General features: G+C 45.3%; 1 long non-coding RNA gene across 2 annotated transcripts; it reads right to left on the reverse strand.

Annotated features, from left to right (window-relative positions):
* Positions 1–514: 514 nt before the first annotated feature.
* Positions 515–5,263, reverse strand: LOC118402684 (uncharacterized). Of its 2 annotated transcripts, none has more exons than XR_004829542.2 (3): positions 4,996–5,263; positions 4,326–4,528; positions 515–2,180 (listed from the first exon to the last, which is right to left on the reverse strand). It is a non-coding gene; the product is annotated as an uncharacterized LOC118402684 (long non-coding RNA). The 2 variants fall into 2 exon arrangements; XR_004829541.2 differs by having other exon boundaries at positions 515–2,532.
* Positions 5,264–8,062: the final 2,799 nt, after the last annotated feature.

Below are 8,062 nucleotides of genomic sequence, written 5' to 3' on the forward strand. Positions count from 1 at the left end.
CTTACAACCTCATGCTAGCCTACGTTAGATCAACCGTCCCGCAGGGGTACCCATAAACTCCTGAAGAAGTAAACAAAACAAAAACTTGAACCCTCATCGTTATAGGTTTTACTTTTAAAAATGTTTTAACATTAGTCCTGAATGTAATTGTGCATTAGCCTAAGGGGCAATTCCATGGTATCAGAGTGATTCTGAGACTCAGATATTTCACTTTAAAATGTATGAAAAAAAAATTGTGCGAAGTTAAACAAACCATACAAATCTATGCTCAAGCAGTGGTGGAAAAAGTACTCAATTGTCATACTTGAGTAGAAGTAAAGATACCTTAATAGAAAATGACTGGGTAAAAGTCACCCAGAAAAATATTACTTGAGTAAAGGTATTACTTAAATATATTTAAGAATCATAAGTAAATGGAATTGCTAAAATAAATAAAGTATCAAAAGTCAAAGTCAAAGCACAAACCATTTCAAATTCCTTATATTAAGCAAACCAGACAGCACAATGTTCTAGTTTTTATTTATTTTTGGATAGCCAAGGGCACACTACAACACTCAGACATAATTTACAAACGAAGCATTTGAGTTTATTGAGTCCGCCAGATCAGAGGCAGTAGGGATGACCAGGGATGTTCTCTTGATATGTAACAGTCGTCGTATGAAGGAGAGGACCAAAGCGCAGCGTAGTAAGTGTTCATCTTGGTTTATTAATTGTGAACACTGAAACAAAAACAATAAAACGACAAAACAAACAGTCCTGAACGGTGAAATAAAACACAGAAAAGAAAATAATCACCCACAACTCAAAAGTGAAACCAGACTATCTAAGTATGGTTCTCAATCAGGGACAACGATTGACAGCTGCCTCTGATTAAGAACCATACCAGGCCAAACACAGAAATCCCAAATTATAGAAAAAGGAACATAGACAGCCCACCCCAACTCACGCCCTGACTGTGCTAAAACAGAGACAAAACAAAGGAACGGAGATCAGAACGTGACATGATAAGTGTGTGAATTGGACCATTTTCCTGTCAAAATGTAACACATACTGTCAGGGAAAATGTATGGAGTAAAAAGTAAATCATTTTCTTTAGGAATGTAGTGAAGTAAAAGCAAAAATAAAGTACAGATACCCCAAAAAACTACTTAAGTAGTACATTAACATGTTTTACACCGGGACTACTTTTAAAAATGTACACTTAAAATTATACAAAACCACATTTACTTGAAGAACAGTGCAGGTGCGAATTTTGGTAAAAGAATGACGGCACAAACAGCACAAACCGTCATTCTGTTGTTCCCTCTTGTCTGACCACTGCGACAGTCAGAGCAACTCCCGAGCTAACCCTCCCTCTAGCTATCTGTCCTTTCTTAAGACACAAAGAGAAGATGAGCCTTTTGAGGAACAGATGCAAAATAAAGGTAGAGTTGTAATTCTAGAGGGCATCGTCCATAGCGGAGTGCCATAACTTTCAAAATGTCCCCCTGGGTGCAAAATGTCTCCGTCTCATTTCTCTCAGGACCAAACCGTTCAGAGTTCTCTCCTCTCCACGTTGTAACTGGATCTAAAAACATTTCATACTACTGTATGTCCTCAAAGGCCTCCCTTGCAGTGTTCTCTGTGAATTCAAACAGCTCTGACATGAAGAGAACCACAAATAAACGCCACAGCACAGCTTCAATGGGAACACATAGGAACTGCCCTGTGCAGTTACAGTAAATCAATTCTGCCTCTGTGTTACAGTTTTTGTCTTGTGTATCCCCCATAGGCTTCATTTAGCATTGTGCTCAAATAGCATTGGGAGACAGAGCGGGACCATGCATCCCTATGGGGCCGGGGCCTGATACTCTGTGCTCACAGTCCACAGGGAGATGGCGGTGTCCCCTTCCGTCCCATCAGTACTTGTTAATCCCATAAGATCGGGACTCCGTGAAGCTGGGGGAGCTTGGGAATGAGCACAGTCATCAGGGAGACCGCGTTGACCACAAAGTGGTCCTGGTCGTATTTGGTGTAGAAGCTGGTGAGGTTGTAGCTAGGGGGAGAGGAAGAATGTAGGAGGGAGAGAAGGTAAGGGTAGGTCCAAGAAAGAATGAAGGACTAGGGCCTTCACTGCCAGCAAGCACAGCAGGCACCACAACAGTCCAGACTCCCACTGCCCACAGACTGGATGGAAGAGGCTGCTGGGAGGACACTGAAGTCATTAACAAGGACAGCAGGGAAACAAACAATGCTTAAAGAATAGGTTTCACTTGTCAGTCCTTTTCCTCCTTAAATACCAATGTAGCCACTTTGCATTGAATTATACTTTATAAAGGGTTTCTAAGTAGTAAATAGACTATTAGTTTATAAGTATAAAACAGTAATGACATAAAACAGTGCAGAGTATGGTACTGTAGGGAGTCCTAACAGGACGATGGGGGTGATGGTGAGGAACTTGCGTGAGGCAGTAAACTGGACACCAATAGTCAATCTGCTCCCAGTATGTGTAGAAGCGGGCCTTGCTCTGGTCGGGAGTCTCAAATGGAGTTCCTTTCTCCAAGCACAGAATACTTGGTCAGGAAAGCTTTAGCTGTTGCAGTGCATTCGGAAAGTATTCAGACCCCTTCCCTTTTTCGACACTTTGTTACGTTACAGCCTTTTTCATTCATCAATCTACACACAATACCCCATAATGACAAAGCGAAAACAGGTTTTGAGAATTGTTTTCCCATTTTACTACATATAAAACACAGAAGTATCTTATTTACATAAGTATTCAGACCCTTTGCTATGAAACTCGAAATTGAGCTCAGGTGCATCCTGTTTCCATTGATTATCCTTGAGAATCTTTTACAACTTGATTGGAGTCCACCTGTGGTAAATTCAATTGATTGGACATGATTTGGAAAGACACACACCTCTCTATATAAGGTCCCATAGTTGACAGTGCATGTCAGAGCTAAAATCAAGCCATGTGGTTGAAGGAATTGTCCGTAGAGCTCCGAGACAGGATTGTGTCGAGGAACAGATCTGGGGAAGGGTACAAAAACAATTCTGCAGGATTGAAGGTCCCCAAGAACACAGTGGCCTCCATCATTCTTAAATGGAAGAAGTTTGGAACCACCAAGACTCTTCCTAGAGCTGGCCGTCTGGCCAAAATGAGCAATCGGAGGAAAAGGGCCTTGGTCAGGGAGGTGACCAAGAACAGAGCTCCAGAGTTCCTCTGTGGTGATGATAAAGGCCTTGCAGAAGGACAAACATCTCTGCAGCACTCCACCAATCAGGCCTTTATGGTAGAGTGGCCAGACGGAAGCCACTCAGAAAAAGGCACATGACAGCCGGCTTGGAGTTTGCCAAAAGGCACCTAAAGGACACTTAGACCATGAGAAATAAGATTCTCTGGTCTGATGAAACCAAGATGGAACTCTTTGGCTGAATGCCAAGCATCACATCTGGAGGAAACCTGGCACCATCCCTACGGTGAAGCATGGTGGTGGTAGCATCTTGCTGTGGGGATATTTTTGAGCGTTAGGGACTGGGAGTCTAGTCAGGAATATCCTTAAGCGGCCCATTAAGAACCCGTACTTGAACCCGATCAAACATCTCTGGAAAGACCTGAAAATAGCTGTGTAGCAACATTCTCCATCCAACCTGACAAAGCTTAAGGGGATCTGCAGAGAAGAATGGGAGAAACTCCCCAAATACAGGTGTGCCAAGCTTGTAGAGTCATACCCAAGAAGACTCAAGGCTGTAATCATTGCCAAAAGTGTGTCAAAAAAGCACGGAATAAAGGGTCTTTAATACTTGCGAAAACGTGATATTTCAGTTGTTGTTTTTTTTAATTGACAAGAATTCTAAAAACCTGTTTTTGCTTTGTCATTATGGGGCATTGTGTATAGATCGATGAGGGACATGTTTTTTAAAAAATCCCTTTTAGAATAAAGCTGTAGCATAACAAAATGAGGAAAAAGTCAGAGGGTTTGAACACTTTCCGAATGCACTATACATTTAAAAGTGATTCTATGAATTTTTCAGTAGCCTACAACTGCAAATCGATGTATTTTAGGAAAGGGTGTGTAAGCTGACATAGTACTGTTCTGTAACTTTTATAGCAATGCAACTGCCATAAAAAATGGGTAAATGTTCAAGACTGCCTCATGAACTATTGACTTTATTGACCTTCGCTCTTCCCTCTCCTATTGACAGTACAGGAGTTTGCTTATAGAGACTACCATTGTGTTGATAACGCTGACTGGACCATCCACCAACAGTACTTAGGTTATACAGTGGTGAGGTTTCACTGGTGCCCCTAGGCATAGCCTACTAGGGCGCCCACTACCTACCAGGTTGTGTATGATGTTGATGAGGGTACGCTAGCGAAGGGGATGCTGAGCAGGGTGACGTGCAACAGGCCGATGCCCAGGAGGTAGGAGAGTCAGATGTTGAGAGCCGGCTGTTCATCACCCGCGTGTTGGGGGTTCACCTCGCTGTGAGCCGTGCCCACATTCATGATGTCAACACACCAGTCACCACGCTCCTCGTCCGCCTGAGAAACAGAATAGAAGGGTGTGTGATATAATTCCTTATAGGTATGCCGATCATTATGCGTAATGCAAACAATGCGACAAGGGTACAGCTTGACTGTTCCATCCATGTGCTGTTCATTAGATCCTATTGGGAGGGGTCCCTTTATAGGCTTGTCTAAGTTAGTTGGAATGTGGTGAACTAGGTTGTGTGTATCTTTGGGGAGGGAGTCTAGCTGAAATAATTACAACGTAGTCATAACCCATCATATTTCTAGGGCAGGCTGATTCAACTGAAATATTGTACTTTCTTCATCAGTTCTTCCAAAATGTTCCATTATCAAATTGAAATAATACATTATGATCTAACACATTGTATCGTGCACTACTGTATTCCAATAATAATGTATCGTGCACTACTGTATTCTAATAATAATGATAATAATAATAAGTAAATCAAGTCAATACAAATAGATAATAGCCTACTTACAGAAGAAAATGGCTTCAATCCGATCTTCAGTCCGTTATCACTATGTTGCTCTTATTCGCTATCTCCTTCACTGGTTAGGAAATTTACATCATTAGGTTGGACTGCTATATCATTTCGATTAGTCCTTCACTCACATACCTTCTTATTGCGTCTTTATGCAATGTTATCCTTCAGGACATAGCCCGACATTCAAGCAAACAGTTCCACCCGGAGCCACTTTGTTCGTGTTGCTCAACACAGCACAATTCATATAAAACGTCAAAATTTTAAGAGCGCCAAAATTAGGATAATCTTTTTATTCGTCGCTCTAAGCGTCGATGAATGCCTTTACATCACATGGGTAAAACTGACCAATTAAAAGGGAATGCGTTGAAAAGCTGGGGATACGCCCCCTTGCAGCGTCACAGGAATGGGAGTGAGAAGGCACTTTTCATGGGTAATTAAGTGGCATAAATCACCAAGTAGTCACTGAGAAATAACATGGTAAATGGTAATTACACAGTAATAAACTATGAATATATATTTTTTCTTAGGAATGAATTAAAACCAACAACACAGACTCTAAGAGCTTTCTTTCTCTAAGAGTTTTCCACACCTGGATTGTGCAAGATATGCCCATTATTATTTTCAAAATTCTTCAAGCACTGTCAAATTGGTTGTGGATCATTGCTAGACATCCATGTTCAGGTCTTGCCATAGATATTCCGGTAGAGATAAGTCAAAACTGTAACTCAGCCACTCAGGAAAATTCATTGTCTCCTTGGTAAGCAACTCCAGTGTAGCTATGGCCTTGTTTTTCTTGGGATATTGTTCTGCTGACATGTGAATTCATCTACCAGTGTCTGGTGGAAAGCAGACTGAACCAGGTTTTCCTCTAAGATTTTGCCTGCATTCCATTTCTTTTTTATTCTGAAAAATATCCCATTCCGATTACAAGCATACCCATTATCAGGTTCCAGGTATGACCCAGATGCAGACAGTGTCGAAGAAACTAATAAAGGGGCAGGCAAAAGACAGATCAAAGGCAGGCAGAGGTCAGTAATCCAGAGAAGGTGCAAAGGGGCCAGAACGGCAGGCAGTCTCAGGGTCAGGGCAGGCAGGGGTTAATAATCCAATTAGGTGAGGCAACGTACAGAATGGAAGGCAGGCTCAGAGTCAGGGCAGGCAGAACAGTCAAACCCGGGAAGGACTAGAAAACAGGAGCAAGAAACAGGCAGGAGCAGGGGGGAAAACGCTGGTAGGTTTCACAAACAATATGAACTGGCAACAGACAAACAGAGAACACAGGTATAAATACACAGGGGATAATGGGGAAGATGGGCAACACCGGGGGGGTAGAGACAAGCACAAAACAGGTGAAACAGATCAGGGTGTGACAGTACCCCCCTCTACAGGTACCAACCTGGTTGACCGGGTGCCAGCCCAGCGTTGGAAAACCACAATGAGGCCTGGGTCCAGGATGTCCCTGGTTGACCGGGGTGCCAGCGTTGGAAAACCACAATGAGGCCTGGGTCCAGGATGTTCCTGGCAGGGACCCAGCACCTCTCCCCTGGGCCTTAACCACCCCAGTCTACCAGGTACTGGAACCCCCTGCCCAGAGGTCGAACCTTCAGGAGAAGCCTCACCATGTCCATCGGTTGGCCGTCGATGAGACGGGGGAGAGGGGTGGGCCTGGAAACAGGAGACAAAGGCCTGTGAGACATGGGTTTAACTCTGAACACAGGTGGGATATATATGAAGGGTACGGGGCAACAGAAGACAAACAGCAGAGGGGCTAATGATTTTGGAGATGAGAAACAGGCCGATAAACCAGGGGGAGAGTTTGCGGGATTCCACCCGGAGGGGCAGATCCCGGGTGGACAGCCATTCCTTCTGCCCAAGACAATACCAGGGAGCTGCTGGCTCCAGGTGATGGGGTTGGCGGAGACCAGGCAGCGAAGAGTAGTCTCAAGGTCCTGGTTGGCTTGCTCCGACTGGCCATTGGACTGGGGGTGGAGCCCAGAGGACAGTTAGGGTGCAGAATGCCTTCCAGAACCGGGACAAGAACTGAGGACTCCGGACGGAGACCATGTTAACTAGCAGTCCATGGATACGGAAGACGTGCTGCACCATGAGCTGGACCATTTTGTTGGCAGAGGGTAGCTTGGGGAGAGGAATGAAGTGAGTGGCTATGGAAAACCGATCCACAAAGGTCAGGATGGCAGTGTTGCGATCAGACGGAGGGAGACCCGGGACAAAGTCCAGGGAGATGTGAGACCAGGGACGGTAGGGGACAGGCAGATGTTGGAGGAGACCAGCCAGAGCTTGCCGAGGAGTCTTATTCTGTGCACAGACGGTGCAAGTGGCAACAAATGCGGAGGTGTCAGGAACCATGGTAGGCCACGAAAAGCATTTTTGCACAAAAGCCAGGGACCGCCGGGAGCCTGGGTGGCAGGCAAGCCTGGAGGAGTGTGCCCACTCCAGGACCGCAGTGCAGACCATGTCAGGCATGAACATCCGTGACAACGCGTCTGGTTTGACATTCTTGGATCCCGGCCAGTTGAAGAGGGAGAAGTTGAACCGGGTGAACATTAGGACCCACCTAGCCTGCCTTGAATTGTGAGCTTCACCGCAAGAAGCTCACGATTCCTCACATCGTAGTTCCTCTCCGTGGCGTGAGGCGGTGGGAGAAGAAGGTGCAGGTAAGCAACTTGAGGTCCAGGGCAGACCGCTGGGACAGAACAGCCCCCACTCCAACCTCCGCCACGAACTGGCGGGATGGGTCAGTATGAACCAAGATGGATGCTGTGGTGAAGCGGTGTTTGAGATCCCAGAACGCCTGATCAGCAGCTGGGGACGACGTGAACAGAACCTTGGGAGAGGTGAGTGAAGACAGGGGGAAGCCAGGGTGCTGTAGCCCCGGATAAAGCGGTGATAAAAGTTGGCAATGCCCATGAACTGCTGCAGCTGAACTCTAAACGTGGGCTGGGGCCAATCCACCACCGCACTCACTTTCCCGGGATCCATCTGTACGCTCCCTGCAGTGATGATGTAACCCAGAAAGGGGATGGTGGAGCGATGGAATTCG

This window comes from Oncorhynchus keta, chromosome 24 (assembly GCF_023373465.1).
Source record: "Oncorhynchus keta strain PuntledgeMale-10-30-2019 chromosome 24, Oket_V2, whole genome shotgun sequence".
NCBI classification, from domain to species: Eukaryota; Metazoa; Chordata; class Actinopteri; order Salmoniformes; family Salmonidae; genus Oncorhynchus; species Oncorhynchus keta.